This window comes from Spermophilus citellus (genome assembly GCF_964194105.1).
Source record: "Spermophilus citellus genome assembly, chromosome: 4".
Taxonomy (NCBI): domain Eukaryota; kingdom Metazoa; phylum Chordata; class Mammalia; order Rodentia; family Sciuridae; genus Spermophilus; species Spermophilus citellus.
The window spans coordinates 35,880,725-35,904,276 of NC_138185.1; the positions used below are offsets into that span (position 1 = coordinate 35,880,725).

Sequence of the window (23,552 nt, forward strand, 5' to 3'; positions counted from 1 at the left end):
ATTGAGAATTGGGGTAAAAATGGGGGGAGGGGGCAGAAAGCTAGTGACACAGTGGAGAGGTCACTTGGCTTATAAGTTCCTCTTGGAAAAGCCAGTGCTTGTCAGAGCTGACTCACCCAGGAGATGCTGCTGCCCACTCCCCTACCCAGGGCAATCTATCATCAATGACTAACTGATATTGGGGACCAAATGGGACAGCTCTTGTTGCCATTCATGCTCCAGAGCTCCCAGTGATCAGGCCAAGGTGACAGCTGAGACCACTTCCTTGTTCTGCTCCTGTTTCTTCCCTGTTCTATTTCCCTCACCCCGTTTCAGACTTCTTCTGGGAGCATTCCCTAAATAAATCACACAAGAATCCTTCTCTCTGGCTCTGTGTAGGGAAACTGACCCTCGACCCCCCCATTTCTGATGATGCAGCCCTTGAGACAATCTTAACTAAGAGATGGGTCATCAAGCTGAGATTCAAATAAGTCATCAATGAATTCTGGGAGAATGTTAATTCTGCACACACTAAAGTGAGAGAAGAACGTTTTATGAACAAAATTAATATTCAATAAACAGATGCCCCAAATCCACTGGTCTGTGCTAAGTACAGTTTTACTTCCCCAGAACAGGTTTCTAATTAGAGACGATTGCTTTGGCACTTATATCATCCTTTCTTGCACTGAAAACTTATATTTTTGTAATACACGCTTTGCTTTTCACTAAATTTTCAAGTCCTCATGGATGGGACTTCACATGATGTCACTGTTTTCTTTCCATAATACCTGTCATTATAGCTAGTATTCAGAAGGAGCTCAATCTAGGCTTAAACTCACATGCTCTTTAGTTTGTATGGATGCTAGCATTTATAAAGAATGTCATAATCTCAAAGTGTGGTCCGTGAACTAGTGGCATCTCACTTGAGAACTTACTAGAAATGCTGAATTCCTGCTTCCACCCAAGATTTGCTGAATGAGTCTCTGGGGTAGCTCCAGGAATCTGTGTGTTTGCAAGCTCTCTGGGTAACTTTGTGGATGTCAGTGCTTGAAAGCCAATGACACGTATCATCTCATTCAGTTTGTTGAGAGACGGAACAATTGGAAAGAGGATGGACAACAGAAAATTATAGATAAAAAAGTGAAACAGCAAAAAAAAAAGTGAAGCACCAACAGGAACTAACCCAGCCACCACCAGCAAAAAAAAAGCATCAACCAGGGTAATGCCATGGAGTGCTGCTTAAGGTCCAAGCTATCCCAGTCCACCACTGGAACTGAGAGCCCAAGTTGAACATTGGCTGAATGAGCAAACTATTTATCATCTTCATCCTCTTTCTCTTCATCAATAAAACTAGAACTAGACAACGCCTAGTTCTAGCACACACTGTCTCAGTAAGTTATAATAGATCCATTCAAAGGAATACTGTGCAATCTTATAGATAAATTAGGCTTATATCTGCAGACCTTCCATTAAAAGCCCCTGTTTGTTTAAACATCCTATTTCCTTACTATTTATTTTCCTAGAAATTGGGAGATGCTTATCCCTTTTTGGAGTGGGGGGAGGAACCCAGGATTGAACTCAGGGGCACTTGACCAGTGAGTGCCCACTGAGTGCCCAACCCTCTTTTGTATTTTATTTAGAGATAGTGTCTCACTGAGTTGCTTAGTGCCATGTTCTTGCTGAGACTGGCTTTGAACTTGTGATCCTCCTGCCTCGGCCTCCCAAGCCACTGGGATTACAGGTGTATTCCACTGCACCCAGCTCTTATCCCTTCTTCATGACATCAATACTTATCCCAAATAAGGTTAAAAGTCATGCTGAAATCAAGAGCTCACCTATGAAGGTAAAGAGAAGTAGGCAAACTTGAGAATTGCAAAGGAGATAAAAACCAGAGTTTGGCCATGGATTGAAAGACAGTATTGGTCTCAGAGTCAAATGGCTGGTAGTTCATTTAGACTGCCGTTCCTAGAACAAATGGAACAAGTTGGCCTTCCTCCATGTGTCTCATTCTCTGGCCTAAAAGCCTGGGCACTTGCTATTGAGGACAACAGGGGTACAAACTGCAGTGGAAATGAGCAAACTGTTTCCCAAGCTTCTGCTTGAATCATATCTGCTAATGTCCCACTGGCCAAACCAAGTCACTTGAAGAGATCAGAACTAAGGCGGAAAAATTGGCTCCACCTTTATGGATAGCTGCAAAGCCACGTGGCAAAGGGCGTGGACACAGAAAGAGCTAAAGAGTGGAAAGAAAGAGCTAAAGATATAACTTGGTAGAGCACTTGACTAGCACGTACAAGGTGCTGAGTTCAATTCTCAATACCACAAAAACAAAACACAGAACAGGTAGACAGTGCTTTCTGAAGAACGGAAAGCTCCTTGACAGTGACAGCCAAGGACAGCAGACCACAGATGTTTACACAGTTGTGGAATGTTGCAAATAAACGCTATAACTCTCAATAAAATCAGCCAGCTTAGGAAGTCAAGAATTAATGTGAACTTAGGGCTCTATGGTATGCCAAAATTAGGAACTCTCTACTCTCTGAACAGTTTTATCACAATGAATCAGAAATTTCAGTCCTGCATGAAATGGATGATAGATGATTTAATTCTCTGTTTAGTTCCACTTAAATCCAATTATAAATGCTTCCCAATAATAAGTTACTTGGTGTCTTCTCTAGGTGTGCTGCTCCAATAAGCCCACAGAAACTTCCAGAGGAACAAGTTCTGCTACTTTCCCCATGCAACTCATTCTGACAGTCAGGTGAAGGTGATGGTGCTGGAGGTGGGGTGGGGTGGTATGTTTTCACTCTATTTTGGGGGGGGGGGATTTTTTTTAAACTCATGACACAAACTGTGGGCCCTTGATGTCATCAATATGATTTTTACTTCATTTGGGACAAGAAGAGATAAGCATCTCCCCAATTTCTAGAAAGATAAATAGCAAGGAAACAGAATATTTAAACAACAAAGGCTTTTAACAGAAGGTCTGCAGATGTTGCCTGGCTCTCTCTATGGTTGTGGATCTGTGTCCTGTCTCTGGGAAGAGGCAGGAAGCCTTGGGGGCCTGACTCAAGAATAGTAGATAGAAGTCATGGTCTGGCAATCCTATCTGCTTCCTTCAAGAAAGAAACATTATAAAATAGTAGTGCCAGGGCCCGAGGCAGTGCAGTGCCCCAAGGGTCTCTGACTTACCCAATGTGCCCTCTTCCTTATGAACTTGGAATTGTGGTGGAGGTGGGGCCGACCACTGGGACACACTGACTATGTTGGCACATGTTGCAAATGGAAAGGTACCATCTGTGCTGCTGCTGAAAAATGATGATGCAGAGCTGTGACTTCTCAAATGTTCCATCTGGGTATAATTGAATTGCTTTCTTAAAATAAAAAATATCCATATTTGACATACATCTTTTACTGTAATGATTTCCACATTCCTTCCTTAAATTTCATAGCATTCACTTAATGAGAAGCATGATATGAACTATTAAAAGCCAGGAACAAAAGTCTTCAAGGGGATGGCTGTGGTGTTTTTGTTTCTCTGGCTGACTTGCTCTTGACTTTCTTGTGATTTCAAAAACAATTTCCATATGCAAAATTCTGTCTCACCCATCTGGAAAAAAAAATCCCAAAGGGATCCCAAGGAAAACAAGTAGAAAGAGAAATTCTGTTATCTTCACACAGGAGGAAAACAAGACATGAATTTGCCAGAGTATCCAGTTGCCTGCATTTCCAAACCAAGAAGAGCTACAATTAATTTTCTTTCCTACAAAAACCACATTGCTTCTGAAGAACATTCTGAGAATAATAATAAGGGTAATTAGGAGCACAACTTAAATTCAGAGTGACTTGTTTCTGAAGCATTTAAAGCATAAGAGGGAACAAAAATTCTCAGAGGGGACTCTAACATGACTCTCTCCAAGTAAAATTATAGATTTGAAATCTGTTGTTAGCTTACTATGGCAACCTTTGTATTTCATTTTCAAATGCTGAACTTCTGTCATCTTCTTCCTTTGGGGGAGCCCTTCAATTCTTGCTTTCCCTGGATTCAAATCATGCCACTGCCTTCAGTACTTATCACCCTCCTCATACATGCGTGCACATTCCCAAACCAAGAATAACAGCCACACTAGGAAGGATTTGGCCATGCTCTCATCAAAAGCACTTAAATGTGTTCTTCTGATTTCTAGAAAGAAACAATTAAACATAACTCCAAAGGGTTAGCACCAAGCAAAAAAGCAATTATTTGGCCTTCTGTGCTATTCTATTTTAATAAATGCTTATTAAGTGTCTAATCTGTGTTGGGAGCAACAGAGAATGCAAAGAAAAAAACAAAACACGTTTTCTGATCTTGAGACATTTACCATGTAGAGTGAGAACAAGATTGAAATATTTATAAGCAGTTCTAAATATATGATCATCAGATCAGCAGCAGCAGCATCACCTGGGACCCTGTGGAAAATGTAAATTCTCAGGCTCCACCCCAGACTTTCTGAAGCAGTATGAGGCTAGCAACTTTGTGTTTTTTCATAAGTCTCCCAGATGACTCTGATGTTCCCTAAAATTTGAGATTCCTGCTGTAAAAAAAAAAAAATATGCTGAACAAATGGGTCAAGAGAGAAAAAAGTAAAGGAAAAATAACATCCATTTTGGAAGGAGGTCCTGGGGTGACAGAATTCCCATGAAGCTGGGAAGGTTATTTAAGATACTGAAATGTAGGGAGTGGACAGAGTATAAGGACATAATGGGTGAGTGAAACATGAGTCAAGCAACAGAATTCAGAAAACAGGCAAGTAGAAGAGTCTAGTTTGAATGACATGAAAAGATACAGAGATCAGAGTCTGAAGACAGGCTGGCATCTCAAGCACAAAGTGAGGATTTATGTTATGTGTGTTCACACAACTCTCAGGTCTGTTTTGACGATTAGAGCAACACTATGGAAAGATGCCTCAAGGTTTCTATAGAATAACTTGGAAGAAGAAGATACACAGGAAATGGAGAAATAACTGAGTTACAACTGGATTTAGGTAGGTGACAATGAAACTGAGGAGTCTGTAAAGGAAATCTACAGATGATGGAAAATGTTTTAATAGAAAAATTCATTGAAGAATCATAGCAGGACTTGATCAAAAGGATTTAGCAACTGACTCAATATCAAGAGGGAAACATGGGGAGAATCAACACCTCAAATAATAGGAGATTAGTCATGTTATAAACCAAAGAGCAGGGGGATAGGGAGTTGGTTTGAGGACTTTGCTTTGGACATAATTGATGCACTCACTATGCTACAGTTAGGAATACAGGCATAGGGTTTATAATAATAACTATAATATTCTGACCACATAGGCTATGCCTGGCGCTGAACTAGATACCTGACCCATAGTAAAAATGGCTTCAGCATAAAAGTTTACTCTAGTATATAGAAGAAATCAGGCAGAGGCAGTGCAGAACAGATGTGGTGGCTTCATGAATTCATCAGGGAGCCGAGTTCCTTGGAAGGTCCTGCTTCGGGGGCTTTTACTGGAGAATTCCATCCTCAAGTGTACTTCATGACTTAAGATTGCTGTTGAAGCTTCAGCCATCAGAGAATGGTGACTGAAAATATTGGAATTGTTGAGAGAAATAGTATAAAGAATGGGAGGTTGGAAAAAAAGAATGTTGGAGAATGACCACAAAGAAAAACCAGGAAGATACACAAGAAAGAAACAGAAGAAACTTCCAGCACCATTTCTACAAAAAAAGCAAGAAAACACAAAGCTTCAAAATGCAGGGAGAGCAGGGTAAGGGATATCTAATGGTATCATCCATTGGCACTGAAAAACACTATGGGATTGGAGAATGTGGGGTTCTTAGGTGACCTTCAGAAGAATAAGCATAATTCAAGTGTTTTATGACAGGAGATCTTAAAGTTAAGGAAATATTAGGTGGTGAAATTGTGTAATAATATTTCTCTTTCAGGAAGTTTAGTGATACAGGGAAAGAGAAAAATGGTGGTGACTGAATTTAGCCATGTTGAAATAATGTTTTCATAGATTAGAAAACTAAATAAAATTCCTATTTATGACGTCAGGTCTCTCCAGAGACTAGATTTAAATCACTTGGGTGTGTGGGATGGGACAGCAAAGCACTTCTTCCTTGGTCAGCAACTCCAATCCGATTCCTCCCACGGAAAGTGGAGCAAGTGTCAGCTGATATCATACCATAATAAGTGGTTGATATTACACTTTTTACAGGTTGTCTGGTAAGCTTAATTAATTTTTTTGTCTTTTCCCCTCAAATCTGGGTGGGATCTCAACCAGTTCTGGCTTGTGTTCTTGAAGAAAAATTGTATTTCTTAAGTGAGGATGTTTCATTAGCTTTCTGCACTCTCCCAGGGGCAGCAAAGGCTCTCTGGGTGCTTTGCAAGACTGCAGAATCTGAAATGGCAGGGCCACAGCTCCATTTCAGCAAAAATAAATATCAGATTACAACACATTGTTTTTGCAGCTGACTGAGGCTTTGGTCTAGTGCATATTTCATTCTGCAGTTGCAAAAAAAAAAAGAGAGAGAGAGGAGTTTCTGGCAGGGCGAAATTCAGTGTTTGCATCATTTCTTTATGAAGCCATTTTCTACTCTCAAGGGCTGCATTCCCAGAGGATTTTCCCCCAACAAATGCCTGGTACTTTTGCAGTACTCAGCTTCAAAGGATGTTAAAAATAAAGAAAGATAGTTGGGCCAGTTCTCTTTGCATCCTAACTTTTTACCCCAACCCACCCTCCCAACCTAAAAATCTTTGTACTACACAATTATGAGAAAAATGGCTGACACTGAAACCACAGCATGCCTTTGCATTTCTAATTTTCTAACCTGAAAATTAGAATCTAAAAGCTGCCTGAGGCGTATCCAAATCTTTTGACTTTAAAATAGCAACACATATTTTACCATTTTAGCTATTTTGAGGAAGATTTTTGATGTGCATGCATGCTTATAGAAATTAGATTATTTCATTTTCATCTTTTTTCCCCCTTCTGGAAAGATATCAGACTTGAGGAATGTTTGCATTATAACTCTTAAAGAATGAATTTGAATACCCAAATTTGTTGACTGCTTTTTTCTATAGATAGGTAGGTAGGTAGGTAGATAGACAGATAGAGTAGGACTGGTCCTAATTTGGAAAGTGGGTATATTTAGGAAATAGAGTTATCCTACTTGAGCCTGCCTTTAGGTATAAAAGTTGAGTATCTCTTATCCAAAATGCTTGGACCAAAAGTGTTTTGGATTTCATATTTTTTAATACTTGCATATAATAATGAGAAGTCTTGGTGATGGGACTCAAGTTTAAACACAAAACTCATTTGTTTCACATAAGCCTTATACACACAGTAATTTTATAGTACAATATTTTTAGTATACCCAGTTTTGACATGACTTATCCCATGAGATCGATCATGTAAGGAGTTGTCCACTTATGGGGTCATGTCAGTGCTTAAGAAGTTTTGTATTTTGAGCACTGAAAATTTTCTATTAGGGATGCTTTACCTGTACCGGTGCTGTAACAAGTCTTAGTTTAGATTCCCCCAGAAATAAGCCCTAAGCCAATAGTTAATTTGGGAAGTGATTTCAGGAAACATTGATAAGGGGAGTGGGGATAATGATCAGGGGAGAGAATACAGCTAATAAAGTGTGTCTTAATGAGAAGTGATGCTTGTGGGCATCTAGTGCTTTATATTACTGAGGATTTCTGGGAGATGTTATAAAACATGAAAAAAGCCCTCCACCTGAATGCTAGAGAGGCTTCTGCATTTATTAACCAATTCTCACTAATGATTGATTGACAACTCCAGCCAGAGATATCAGTTCTTCTCAATCTCATCTATAGAATCAATGCTATTCCAGTAAAAACCCCAGCAACTATTTTGTAGATAACAATAAATTGTTTCTAAAGGATACATAGAAAAGCAAAAGACCTAGAATAATTGACACAAGAACAGAAAACAGAGTTGAAGAACTTAAACTATCCAATTTCAAGACTTACTCTAAAGCTACAATAATCAAGACACCATGGTACCCATGAAAGAAATGAACACAGAACAGTGGAACAGAATAGAGACTCTAGAAATAGACACACATATCATCAACTTATCTTTGACAAAGGCTTAAAGACAATTCAAATTTTAAAAAAAAACTCAATGGGAAAGGATACTCCTTTTAACAAAAGGTTCTATGGACTTTATACCTTTCATACACAAAAAAAAAATTGATTGAAAATGGATCATAGACCTAAATGTAAAATGCAAAACTACAAAACTTCTACAAGAAATTGGAGAAATTTTATATAACCTTAGTTTAGGAGATGAATTTTTATATCAAGGCCAAAAGCACAATCTATAAAAGCAAAACCTGATATATTGAACTTTATTAAAGTTTTAAACTTCTACTCTGCAAAAGTCACTGTTAAGAGACAGGAAGATAGGGTGGCAGAAAATAATTATAAAACACCTATCTAATAAAGGTTTTGTATCCAAACTACAACAAATAATATTAAATTTTAACTATAAGGAAAATAACTAATTTAAAAATACAAAGATTTTTCAGACTGGATAAAAACAGGAGGTAGAATGTGATCCTGATTTATTAAATAATAATCAGAATAAACAAACAGGAAACATTTTTCAAAGGCCAAGCCCTTTCTTTTTTTTTTTTTTTCAAAACTGTAAATATTTCCCTTCCTAGATCCTGTTTTTGTTTTTAAAACATGAGCAAAGGGGATTATACTATGAGAAGAAATTGTAGGAAAGAAAGAGAAATGATAGGCAGATAAAGCAGAGAGACCCACAGTGGAAGACCCACAGCCTCCTTAGGTGGTGACAGGACCTCAGAGGTAAGCTCAAAATAAGCACCCAATAAAATTCTCTATATTTTTCTGGACCTTGAAGAGTCAAGTTCCTGCCCTCCTGAACCACTGGACATTTACATTGTGATGAAGGTTGCCATACTGGGTTGAAGTTCAAAGACTTTTTCCTACTTTTCTAGCAGTGCAAAGTCTCTTATTTTTCTTTTCCACTCTAGGGAAAGCCAAGAGCCTAATTCTTACAAGAATATAATCTCCTGACAACCTGGTGATATGGGGATCACAGACAGATTTAGTTTCATCTGAAGCATGTAAAAAAGAATGGCATTTCTCATACAATTGAATTGAAAAAAAGAATGACACTTCTCATACTATGAATGGGCTGAATGTTCATGTTCCCTCAAATTCATAGGTGAAATTCCAACCCCCAGTGCATTGGTATTAGGAAGTGGATTCTTTGGAAGGTAATTAAGTTGTGAGGATGCATCCCCCATGAATGGGATTAGTTCAGAAAAAGAGACTCCCAGAGATCTCCCATCATTTTCACCACTTGAAGACACAGAGTGAAAAAGGCCATGTTTGAGCTGGGAGGTAGGCCCCACAAAACAGAATCTGCTTGTGCCTTGGTCTTGGACTCACTGACCTCCAAAACTGTGGGAAATGATGTTAGTTGTTTAAGCCACCCAGCCCATGGTACTTTTGTTATAACAGACAGAATGGACTAAGATATACCCACTTGATACATATGAACAGGTTTAAAAAAACTAAAAGAGCATGCAAAAATGATTATAGGTGGTTAACTCTGAGTAATGGGATTGTATGTAATTTTTATTTTCATTTTCTGTATTTGTGCCCTTTAATATTTATATATTAAATATGTTTTACCTATGTAAAAGTGGGAACAGAGGGGCTGGGTGGTACAGGGCACTGGTTTTAGAGCTGGACACACCTGGGTCTAAATGATCAGTTCCTTTATCACCTATGAGAATTTGAGAAAGTTATTCACATTTCTGAGTCTCGTACTTAGCAATAAATGCCAATAATGTCAACCTTGAAGAGTTATCACAGAGATTGTACTTAACCTACATGCAGAGCACAGATTAGTTCTCCATATAATTGCACCCACACTTATGATCTTTACATACTTTTTTCCTTCTGTGCTAGGCATGGAACCCAGGGCCTTGTGCATGCAAGGCAATTCTACCACTGAGTCACACTCCCTTGCCCCTAATTATTTTACACTTTAAATTTGTGAACTTTATCATCTATAAATTATCTTTCCAAAAACTTGTTTTATAAAAACACAGAAATACTTATGATGCTTTTATATTAATATTTAAATCAACAAAGAGCACCTGGAATCTTAAAAGAACATTTATCATGTTAGCATATGTCCATAATTTATATCTTTAAAGAAAATAATAAAAGCACTGCTTTCTTCAAGCTCATTCTATAATTCCAACTTTGAAACCACAAGAAGGTCTGTACCAGAAAAATTCTTACTGCTAAGAATGATTTAAAGGGAACCATAGTATCAGTTAGAGGTGCTGGCTACATATGTTGGCAGATGGTTCAAAAGTAACTTACTCTTTGAGTACTTTCATTCTTCTATTAAAATGAAAAGGGCATTCCTGGTTATGCATTGAATTGAGTACCCTTAAAATTCACACATTGAATTTCTAACTATGGTGAAAATGAGTTTGATAGTGTGGACCCTGCTCCAATATGACTGATGTCCTTATAAGTAGAGCAGATCAGGACACAGACATAAGGAGAAAATAGCCATCTACAAATCGCATAGAAGACTCAGAAACAACCCTTGCCAACTATGTGAGATCAGACTTCCAGCCTTCAGAATTGTGAGAAAATAAATTCCTATTGTTTGAGCAACTCAGTCAAGGGTACTTTGTTATGGTAGTCCCAGCAAACTAATACAATCCTTTCTTCTGGTTGAATTTTGGGAGTGCTGGGAGGAACCTGATTGACATTGAGAAAAAAGCATAGGAAATCCTTTTTTAAAAAAAGGTCTAGGGCTGGGGATGTGGCTCAAGCGGTAGTGCGCTTGTCTGGCATGCGTGCGGCGCTGGGTTCGATCCTCAGCACCACATACAAATAGAGATGTTGTGTCCGCCAAAAACTAAAAAATAAATATTAAAAAAAAATTAAAAAGGTCTAACAAAATTATTCACATTCATGGTATACCTACTTAAAATGATACACTGTGTAGCTGTTTCTATTCCAAGGTATATAACAAAGGTATTTCATCACTGGGTTTAAAATAAAACGTGGCATGAAGGAAAATATCAAATTACAAAATTCTGTGATAGCCCTCTCTGTGCCCTCCTGTGGAAAGTGAAAATAGTATTTGCTTGGTTTGCTTGCCAGGGCACTGATGTGCTAAAACTCCTAGTGGAAGAAGAGAAGACTTAAAGAAGTCAAGGAGATAAAATTAATCTTCATGAGAAGAAAAAAGATAAAAGGGAAAGTAAGGGGAAGAAATAGCCTGAATGGGGACTTTTGGAGAATAAATGAGCAAGAAAAAATTCTGAGATCACTATTCTGGGTGTTGTCCCTATTCTGTTATCCCTATTCAGTGGGCAGAGGTAGCAAAAGATCGGTATTAGGAAGGCATGACAGGTAGAATACAGCATGATGAGTCTTCATTCTTCCAGGAAAACCTGTCACATGACTTTCACATCATACTCCAAGGCTTTTGATTCAGGGTGCTTTCCCTGACATTTCAAAATGGTGAAAAGGTTGTAAACATGAAAATAGGGAGGTTAAGAAGGCACAATTTCATAGTTTTCTCTTAAAATTTTCCACAATGTAGAATGCAAAATAATAAGCTGTAAGGGCAATGATTAAGCAAAGGGTATTTTAAAGCTTACTTTTCCTTCCATTTGATTTCTCCAGCTTTCAAGTGCCTGCTACTCAGTCCATCTGTTGTTCTATTTTGATTGTTTTTGGCAAACAGATGCAGGAGGAGAACACTATTGCCTTTGGAATTTTATGTAACCCTAGAGATACAAACATAATTTTAGTAAGGTTCTTCTGTAGGAGAAAATTGCAAAGGACTAAAATGCATTAAACCAAAAACCTACAGGATGTTTCCAATGGCAAACTGAGCATTGCCTAACATACCTTTCCAGGTGATGGGATCTTATGCCATCTCTAAACATTTCACTTTATTTGGGTTCTTTGCAATTCTGTAAATTGTTAAGTAACTTAAAAATATGCAAGAGATTCAAATCATGCAATTACCACTATTTAATTCCACAACATTTTCATCAATCCCAAAGAAACCTCATATTCATTAATTGTCACAATCTTGTCACCTTCCTCTCAGCTCTTTCTAACCACTGATTTACTTTTTGTTTATATGGAATGGCCTATTCTCAACAATTCATTAAAAAATGGAATCATACAATATATAGCCTTTTGCATCTGGTTCTTTTGATGTAGCACAGTATTTCCAAAGTTTATCCATATTATAGCAAAAGCAAGTACTCATTCCTTTTTAAGTCTGAGTGTGTTCCATTGTGTGGATATAGCATATTTTGTTTGTCCATTTATCAATTAATAAACATCTGGGCTGCTTTTACATTTCAACAATTACAAACAATGCTGCTATTTGTTAATTAATCAATTTATGTATTGATTTTTGGTGTTGAAACCAGGGGTACTTTATCATTGAAGTACATCCTCAGCCCTTTTAATTTTTTTATTTTGAGACAGGTCTCCTTAAGTCACCCAGGCTGGCCTCTAACTTGCAAAGCTCCTACTTCTTCCCCCCAATCACTGGAATTACAGGTGCACACCACACACCTGGAATATACTGCTATTTAAAGAAAAGAAATACAGATGATTCTCATCCACAAATATGCTTTATCTTTGTACTTCCCTCCAGTTCTATGGAAGAAATTATTTTGGTATCAATTAAGCAAATTCAAATTCATTTCAACATTTCTGATAGCCTACCTGTATATTTTCTGTTTTAATTCTCCTTAAAACTGTTTATATCATTTCCTAGTTCCATCATTAGTATATGAATTAAATAAAATCTTTGATGTCTATTAAATATTTATATGAGTCATGAGTTATCTTTTCTAGAAAAAAAAATTGAACCTTTAATATGTTCCTAACTTTACTGTCTTCAAGGTTGGAGAAGCCCAGCTGAATATTAGTTTTACTTGAGTTTCAACTGGACACAATAAAATGAATTACTCTTTTGTAGTGAGGAATATCGGGGGATGGTTGGGGAACAGCAGAGCTGAACTGACCTCCCTGTACCTCAGTCAAAAGTCTCAACTGAGTGTAACTCCAGCAAACCCACAGGAACCTAGTTATGATCTGCATGACATTTTTATCTCTGACATCCAGTTTGACTTTCAAGTATTACACAGTAGAAAAAACCATGAATAATATTTTTCAGCTTGACACTACACCATCTAGTCCAAAGTGAAAGAAAATCCATTTCAGTTTGCCTCTGCCTGCTGATTGGCATGAACTCAACTGTCCTTCAAAGGTTTTGCCTCTCCCCAAAGCAGTATGGTCATTGTCATGAACCAAAAGGGGAGAAAACAAGTTGGAATTCTCAATTCCTCTGAAGGATTTTGGTGGGGGAGGTTATGGGAGGAATATTTAAAGGATGGATTTAATTTACACTGAAAAGTTACTTTAAATCTGTTTCATTTTCGCATATGAAAGGTAACATCAGAGAAGTGTGCTGACAACTTCTAGTGAACAAAACACCTGCCATCTTGAGATAAGTGCTACCAGAAGACAGAAAATGAGGCAAGAGGTTTACTTTATAAGAATTGGAAACCCATGCTGTATACTTTCTACTACCGCCAAACATGAAGCCACATGTTAAATGCTAAGGGGACTCATGGCTTTCTTTGTATTGTTGGGGGTGGGAGTGTGAAATACAAGGATTGACCCCAGGGCACTCTACCACTGAGATATATCTCCAGCCCTTTTTATTTTAGTTTTGGAGACAGAGTCTTGCTAAATTGCCCAGGCTGGCCTTGAACTTGCAATCCTCCTGCCCCAGACTGTGCAGTAGTTGGAATTAGACTTGCATCACTGCTTCTAGGTACCCCTGGCTTCTTTATCACATTTGTGTATTTGTACTTGTCCTCATTTCTTAGCTAGATCATTTAAATGCCTCGAGTTGATTTTAGAAGTCAAAGGCAACAGCTAGGTGCCATGGTACATGCCTGTAACCCCAGCCATCCAGGAGGTTGAGATTGAAAGATTGCAAATTCAAGATCAGCCTGGGCAACTTAGCAGGAGATATGTCTCAAAATAAAAACTAAAAAGGGCTGTGGCTCATTGGTAGAGCACCCATAGATTCAATTCCCAGTGCCACAAAATAGAATAAAAAGAAGTCAAAGGAAACAGAAACTAAATGGCCTACACAGTCCAAAATATTTGCTATCTGGCCCTATGTAGAAAAAAAGAAGGAAAATACTTTCCAAAATTTGGTCTAGGATAGAGTATCATCTGACAATGGAAATACAGGATCCACAAATTTCTTTTTCTTTCTTTCTTTCTTTTTTTTTTTTTTTGGCCTTTCATACAAGTTTTTGGTAATTTTTTTTCTTAATAATATTAGGTAAAAAGCAGGAGAGTAAAATGATAAAAAGGTACACAAGAAATAATTTAAATAGCATGCAAATATGACTGAAATTTTTGTGCATTGAAGACACATGATACAATGAAATCAGCTTGACAGAATTATAGATTCGTAGAATCTCCTTCAGAATTTATTATACATATTGAAAGCAGAGAAATATCAAGTTATTTGTTAGAAGAAAGACCATGACCTATTTATATCCTCAGCATTACAGATTATTTCCCTTTAACTAAAAATGGGGGGAAGAAATCAACCCAGATTTTGGTATTCAGTTTACCCGTATCTTGATATTTTTCTGTTTGATATATATGGCAAGCATTAGTTGATCACACTTCCAAGAAACAGTATCTTGTGATTTTTACCTTCAAAACCTGATATACAATAACAGAGTAAATTAATTTATACAACTGATTTATGTTTGAAAACGGTATTGGAGCCAGAATTTTTAAATATCAGTCTAGACCACTCTAGTCCTTGTTCTTTTCTTCAGAATTTTCATCTTCTATAGCCACTAAATATATCTAGTGTGAATTACAGACATCTGGGAGATTTTATAGACTCCCTAGTGCCAAATGCAAAGCAAGCGTAGGCAAAATGCCATATTTTGTTTTGTTTTGTTCTTTGTGCTGGGAATTGAACCCAGGACCTTATACGAGATAAGCATGCATTCTACCGCTGATCTACAGCCTGGGCCCAAAGTGCCATCTTAAGCCCAATTCAAAGAAAATTTGGGCCAAGTTTTATCTAGATTATACTCCGAGCTGAGTTTCAATCAGTACTCAAACTTTGTTAAAACCTCAGGATATTTCAACAGGAAACTAGAATTAGCTCTGAGCTATTTAGATAATCCACAAGGCTATCCTGCTCATCTCATTCTCTCCCTTGAAAACCCCCAGGAACAGCAGCCATCAAAGGGTTAACTGGCATAGAGTAGAGACCCAATACCCCCTCAAGTGTCCCTGGCCATTGGCTTATGCCCACACCACATTTGTTTGCTAAACATTTCACATTTACTCTTGATTTCACATTTTTCACTTTGCTAAATTGCTCCTAGTTCCTTTGCATTGAAGTTATTCCCTCAACCACATCACAAAATCAATGCAAATCTCTTTTAAAACAGCAGGACCAGAAGGCTAGAAATATAGCTCAATGCTGGAGCATTTGCTTAGCAAAAACAGCAGGACCCCTGCTTTTCCCTTCCTTTTCTTTTCCCCAGTGGTCGCCTTCTCAGTTGCTTTTTAATTTTACAGTCTACGGGTCTTATTTGCCTCCTTACTTTCACTGAAGATGGAATATGTGGTATATTTTCATTTTTCTTGAAGATTTTGTAACATTTTCCAGAAGAAAATAAAAGAGGCTTACACACAGAGATTTATTCATACTGGAAATCCCTGGGTCTGTGTTTTTTAGTTGTTATTTTGTTTTCTGATCATGTCATTCTTTCCCATGCCCACATTTAGGATTAAGCCTTGCAGAAACACAAAAAAGACCGACTCCAATCACAGCAATTGTAGGAAAACACAATGAAGGATCCATTTGGGAGGGGTGATATTTTCAGTATCTCTCGAGGTACAAAAGTGCTGTAGTTTGAATGTGTGTCCCCTCCAGAGCTCATGCTGAAATTCAGTTACCGTTGTAACCGTGTTAAGGGGTGAGACCTTTAAGAGATGATTGACTCTGCCTTCACAGGTGAGATTGATGCTGGCACAAAAGGCAGGATTTGGTCCTCTCGTTCACTTTGCCTTTCTACTACATGATGCCTTCCACCATGTCATGACACACCAAGAAGACCCTCGCCAAAAGCCAGCACCTTAATGTGACACTTCCCAGCTTCCAGAACTGTGAGCCAATAAATTTCTATTCATTGTAAGTTACCTAGGCTTTGCTACTATGTTCAAGCAGCACAAAATGGATTTTAAAAATAACTGAATAGTTCTCTACTCTAGCAATCCAATTATCTGGGCCAACTTCCAACCATTTCTCACCTGATAATAACCATTTTCCTTTCAGCTCAGCTTTGCAAGTCTAATTTTACAGAATTTTAGATCATTACGAATAAAAGTGATGCTGAAATTTATATGCTCAAAGAAGTGTCAGCTACTGATATTTTTTAAGAGAAATATCCTGTGCTTATTCTAAATTACTCAGGGTATTTTAAAAATTTGGACATAATCATAACTATAAAGCTAAAAATGACAGTCACTGAACATTTCCATTCAGAGTACTTCAAGAAAGTTAAATAAGATGGAAAAGTATTGTTTGTGTATAAAATTAGGGCACTAAGGAGAGGAAAGCCTACTGGCTAGATTACTTTTACTCATTATTTAATTTCTGACCCTTCCTGAAATATTTTTCCCAACTTCTATGAAACTGTAAAAGCTGTCTGTTGGCTGTTGATTAGTAAGAAAATTCAGGTCTCTGATCTTTAGCATATTCATAGCAGTAAACTTTGCCAAATGCCTTATAAGACTTCAAAACTGCCCTATGATGAAGTAGAATAAAAATAAGCTTTTGTAGCTAATAGCCCATTATTTAAATTCTAGTTCCACCACTTTCTGGGTCTCAGGTGCCCATTCATAGAATAAAGAAAACTATACCCAAATCATACAATTGGTGTGAACATTGAATAACTCCATGTGCATAAACAAGGAGAGAAATGAATTACAGTAGATGGGGTAGAGAGAGAAGATGGGAGGGGAGGGGAGGGGGGATAGTAGGGGATAGGAAAGGTAGCAGAATACAACAATTACTAATAGGGCATTATGTAAAATTGTGGATGTGTAACCGACGTGATTCTGCAATCTGCATTTGGGGTAAAATTGGGGGTTCATAACCCACTTGAATCTAATGTATGAAATATGATATGTCAAGAGCTTTGTAATGTTGTGAACAACCAATAAAAAAAAAGAACTAATAATTAAGGAACTAATAAATGTCAGTGATCCTCCTTTGGGCTTCCTGCTCTTCTTCCTCTCCCCCATTTTATCTTTGTATTGCCTGGACTTCCCTGGGCAACAGTACTTTTAGATTTTCAAAAAGTAGAAAATTTTTGTTAGGGGCAGATAATTCTTTGTTCGGTAGAATATATGCCAGCTTCTAGTGATTAGGAATGGAATGTCTGAGTTTTGCTCCTAAATATTATTTGACTCACTGATAACATGCCCCAATTATGGCATTTATCACATTATTCATGGTTGTTTTCGCATATATCATTCCTGTCTTGATTTTCAAAATATTCAAAGGCAAAGACCCTGTATTTTCTTCAAATCTATGTTACCAATTGTATTTGTTATCTACTATTACATAACAAATCAGTCCAAAATTTATCAGTTCAAAACAACGAATAGTTACCTTCTAAGAGCTTCTCCAGGGGCAGCTTAGCTGCATGGTTCTGGCTCAGATCCTCTAGTGAGATAGTAGTTGAGCTGTTTGCTGGTGCTACAGCCATCACTTTTCACATCTTTGGCTGTGTCATTCGGTATTCAACAGACTATCTCCCCATCTCCCTTCTCTCTGTTTCTGCATTTAGATTCTATATGAGATAGAAATTCCAGAATCAATTTTCTTTTGAAAAAAAATCCCTCCAATCATTCCTAAAAGACAATCTGTATCCCTTTCAAGAAATTTACTATAGTTAAATAAGACTTATAAGACTTCAAAACTGCCATATGATGCAGTAGTTAAATTAAAATCTGGTTAAAGCTAGTGACAGTAGCTGACATGGAATCAGAGGACATAGTGTATAAAAAATTGTGTAACTTTAAACACAAGAATTATATTCAATTAAGCTACACACACACACACACACACACACACACACACACACACTATCACACACTATGCAGGGACAGGGAGCTAAGGGATCTAAGATCTCCACCTCACATTGACCTCAGAGCTTACCCCTAATTACTGGAATGGCAGGTGCTAATTTTTTTTTAGCTCCCGCCTTTATTTCTTTCTTTATTTTAGTTTCCCACATCATCTTTCTTTTCCTTTTTTCCTCTCTAGCTCCCACATATGCAAGAAAATACACAACCCTTGACCTCCTGGCAGGTGCCACTTTTAAAGGTTGCTACTCTGTTTTTTGATTTTCTTTGCCAAGTCAAATTTGTGTAAGTCCACTACATTTATAATTTAATACTGACATGTTGAAATATAAAAAAGTTTTCTGACTTATCTGTAATCACCAAATTTTTAGCTCTGTAGGATTTGATTTCTCATCATATGATTTGTCTGCCCAGTATTTCATTTGTTCTGCTTGTTGATTGATGGTAACCCGGAGGGCCTCAGAATTTTAGTGTTAGAGAGATCACTTAGCAGCCAAAGAGATTTTGCAGAATATAATGAAATATAGGCATGTTATAGTCTAATTACCCAAATAATATGTGAGCACAAAATTATGTTTTGCTATTTTAAGTTGATACTCATTCAGACCACTTAATTAAATTGACATAGCACAAAAGACAATAGATTATCATAATCACAGGTATACAAACTTAACTGGGGGCAGTACTGTGCAGTAGTAGTCCCAGATAGTCAGGAAACTTGTGTCTCAAAAACATAAGTCTACAAATCCAAGTGTGCACACCCATGAGTGAGCGCACACACACACACACAGAGGCTTTTGAATCAAATCTTTCCTTTAATATTAGTTTGTTGTATGTTCATTTGTCTCGTTGTCAGCTAGTCCCCTTTGCCAATTAATCAATAGCACCTGTCAAAAGTGCAAAAAACATATTTTAAAGTATTGTATAAAAACAAGTTTTGGAAAAAGATACTTGATTTATTTTTCTTCCTGGCTGGAATACTGTTCCATTTTACCAGCACCCCTTGCTCAGAGGAAATCAATGTTGCCTTGCAGCCAAGTGGACAATTCCTATCTATCCCAAGTGCTCAACAGAACGCTGAAGGTCATAAAATCCAAAATGTCTTTGTTTTATTTTCCTCATTAAGAAATAATACTCCCATTTGGAAATCTAGAATATTTATCTTCTATGGAGAGTGTTTCCCCAGTGATTCCATAATCTTTGTGGTCTGAGTGACATCATTACTACCAGCTGTGTTTAACCTTTGGTTCTGACGTAAGTACAGATGCAAACACCTTAGTTAAAGTTTAAAGAAACTTAAAATAAACTGGTTTCTCTGACCAACATATTGCTAGAAAATAAACACCATGAGTGTGGGGTTCTCTGTATGTTTTCCTAGAGTAGTGAGGTACATAGTAGATACTCAATAAATATTTGTTGCATGGTTTTATGGTTGAAACCATTATTTATATGCCATAAGCTTCTGTCACATATTTTATTTTTATTCCTCTATGCATTTTCTAGGATTTCATAACAAGTTACGACAAACTTTGTTCCTTAAAACAATATACATATATTCTCTCACACTTCTGTAGGTCAGAGGCCTAAAATCAAGGTGTCAGCCAGGTACCACTCCCTCCAAAAGCTGTAGGGGAGAATTGCTACTTGTCTCTTTCAGTTTTTAGTGGCTCCCTGTGTTCCACAGCTTGTGGAAACTTAACTTCCAATCTTTGCCTGCATCTTCTCATATCTTTCCCTCTTATCTTTCTCTTTCTTCTCTTCTTCTTCTTAGAAGGACATCTGTCATCAGATTTAGGGTCCACATGGTTAATCCAGGATGTTTGAATCTTGAGATCCTTCACTTAATTTTATTTTAAAAAAGACTCTTTTTGCAAGTAAAATCATCTTCACTAGTACCCAGAGTTGGAACTTGAACATATATTTTTGGTGGCAACAATTTAACCTCTTAAACCTCTACTCTCCAATTTTGAGATTCTGTTCATTCAACACACATTTGTGTGTCTATTACTACCAAGCACCAAGTGGTAAGGGTGCAAACATCAGTAAAATATAGCCATAGGCCTTCCTTATCCAGATGATAATTTATCAAAGGTCTTTATCCCACATCCCTCAGTCATAAATTAAAATACATTCTAAACTCATATAAAAAAATCTCTTCATGTTAATTTTCCATAAATTCTAATGAACATTCTTCATTGATGTTAATTTTTCAATTGCTTTACCATTTGTCATTCAAATGTTATTAGTTCAAATTCATTCCTTTCAAAAAAATGTTATGATGTGAAACATTTTTAATTAGTTTCAACATATTTTTCTTTCACTAGAAATCAGAGTTGTGTGGGAGCATTAAATTCAGTGAAAGACAATGGAACATGATTCAGCATTAAAAGAGAATAAAAGCATAGCATTTGCAGGTAAATGGATGGAGTTGGAGAATATAATGCTAAATGAATATAAAGCCAATCCCCAAAAAATAAAAGTCGAATGTTTTCTTTGATATGAGGATGCTGACTCATAATGGTGATGCGGCAGCTGGGGGCAAGGGCCTGGGAGGAATGGAGGAACTTTAGATAGGGCAAAGGGGAGGGAGGGGAAAGGATGGGGCAAGGGGATAGGAATGATGGTGGAATGAGTTAGACATCATTACCCGAAGTACATGTATAAGACACCAATGGTGTGAAAATACTTTGTGTACAACCAGTGTCTTGAAAAATTGTGCTCTATATGTGTAATATGAAATGAATTGCCTTCTGCCATCATGTATAACAAATGAGAATAAACTTTAAAAATTCAGTAAGAGAGCATTTATCCACATGCCATTTAATTACTAAAGTAATATTAATATCCCTGTGGCTGAGTTAACACTATTTTGCCTTAGGCTGGTTTCCCCAAAAAGCAGAGTCTGAAAAAATATAGGTAGTTTATTTTGAAAATAATCTCGGGGAGTCTGAGTATGGGATCAGAGGAGGGCATCAGCCCAAGAAGGAAAAACAAACCAGGAACATGCTCTCAGTGAGCTCCCACTCACAATAACTCACATTTGAACACATAATACTTTCTGAAGGGTCATGGAAAGCATATTCCTGGGACAAAAAAAGGAAAGCGTTTACTCACCGATTGGCTTTCATCTTCTATTAGTTGAAAGTTCACTCTTCCACACTCATGTGTAGATGCTGAGTGGTTCCTGAGGGTAATTTTCACAAAAGGGATGTGGCTGGTCTGAGTGAGCTATATCTCCTCAAAACTGGCCAAAGAATGTCCTGAACTAGTCACTGTAGCAGCAGATAGAATAAGAGTTGGTGATGTAAGGCAGATGAGGCCAGATACCCAAGGAATTAGCAGGAAGCAGGTTTATTGGCTGCAACCAGTTCAGAACATAGTTCATGCCTAAACTTTCCTCCTCTGAACAATGAATCTAGAAATTCTTTGAACTTTAAACCCAGTGGGAGGAAGGGTGAAGGTGTACATTTTTGCAGGAGTCTACATAAAAGTATTTTTTTTTTGTTTTTTTTTTTTAAAGAGAGAGTGAGAGAGGAGAGAGAGAGAGAGAGAGAGAGAGAGAATTTTTAATATTTATTTTTTAGTTCTCGGCAGACACAACATCTTAGTTTGTATGTGGTGCTGAGGATCGAACCCGGGCCGCACGCATGCTAGGCGAGCGCGCTACCGCTTGAGCCACCTCCCCAGCCCGGTTTTTTTTTTTTTTTTTTGAGTTCACAGAGTGTTTTTATCTCATTTTTTAAGATTAGTCAGAAGTTTTGCACGTTTTATCACAAAAGCAGAAGTAGCATCATGAAATTCATGGCCAAATTTAGTTTTTGCAAGAGAGAGCAAAGGGAAATAGGAAGTCTATTTGAGTTCTTTTGCAGAATTATGCTGATATTCTGTTAATAAGAACAATTATGGTGAGGGTTTCTGGAGAAGCTTAATTAAGATTCTTTGATGGAAGAGGGGGCACCACTACAGTGGGGTCAAAAAGGATTTGCAGATGAGCACAATAGGTATCCAATATGCTTTTACCTATCCATTAGGTCTCTGTTCTTTCCCACTAACAAATGGTTATCCTTAGCGTATGAGATTTTTCAGACTTGGGAGTAGGATAACATCTTGAATCAGATCATTGGACTTGAACCTCAAGAATCCAGACTTCTGGCCTTGAGGAAGTCACCCTCTGGGTGTTGCAACTTTCTAATCCGTATAAAAGAATGATGGTAACCCCCACTTACCTCGTGAGTTTACTATAAAAATGAAATGAGAAAATATACCCCAAGGTTCTTAGTTCTGGGCATGGATGTTCCAACACCATTTCTCTGACACCAGTTGGATGTACAAAAAATTGAATTCATTTCTGACATAACTACTTGAATTTAGCACAGTCACCACAGTTTAAGGGCTCAGTGCCCTCCCCAACACACACATACACACAAACTCTCCCCCCAGATGCCAGCTGCATGTCCCGAAAGTTCCCAAGCCACTGGCATTTCTGCTTAGAAGGCTGTAACTTGAGGGTTTCTCATATCCCCTCAATATTTGGCTAGAATGACTCATGGAACTCAGGAAAACATTATTTCTGTTTTAGTTAGCTTTTTGTCACTGTGACCAAAATATTTGATAAAACAATTTAGAAGAGGTAAAGTTTATATGAGATTCACAGTTTCAGAGGCTCAATCCATGATTGACTGAATCAATTGCTCTGGGCCCAAGATAAGGCAGAACATCATGGCAGAAGGGCATGTTGTCCAGGAAACAGAAAGCAAGAGAGGGAAAGGGACTAAAGGGAAAATGAGTCCTTCAAGAGGATGCCTCCCAGTGACCCACCTCCTCCAGCCCTGCCCAACTTGCCTGAAGTCACTACTCAATCAGTTCATTTAGACTAGGAAAAACTGATTAAGTTATAGCTCCCACAATCTAATCATTTCCCCTCTGAATATTCCCCTATGAACAGGAACTTTTGAGGGACACTTTGTATCCAAACCAAACAACTGACAATTACCATTTTCTCATAAGGAATACCAATAAACAGGAAGGCAAGGAAACACAGAAAAACTTCTATCCCCCTAGAGTTATATTCTGCTACTCCACCAAGTACATTAATATGTTCACCAACTAGGAAGTTCCTGACCTTCGACACTGAGAATTTTTATCAAAGTTTCATTATATACACATGATTGACTAAAGCATTAGCCACACAATTGAACTCAATCTCTTTCCACCTCACAACTCTCAGAAAGAAGGTCTGAAAGTTCCAGATCTCTATTCCCATAGTTGGTTCCTCAGGTCA

At 37.6% G+C, this 23,552-nt stretch overlaps 1 long non-coding RNA gene across 2 annotated transcripts in view; it reads right to left on the reverse strand.

Annotated features, from left to right (window-relative positions):
* The window catches only part of LOC308648565, a 60,074-nt gene extending 42,123 nt beyond the window's left edge, over positions 1-17,951 (reverse strand). For both annotated transcript variants that reach the window (XR_014021855.1, XR_014021856.1), the window contains exons 1-3: positions 17,796-17,951; positions 14,722-14,815; positions 11,695-11,823 (exon numbers count right to left, since the gene is read on the reverse strand). This is a non-coding gene — a long non-coding RNA (uncharacterized lncRNA). The remainder of the gene's footprint in view (positions 1-11,694; positions 11,824-14,721; positions 14,816-17,795) is intronic.
* Positions 17,952-23,552: the final 5,601 nt, after the last annotated feature.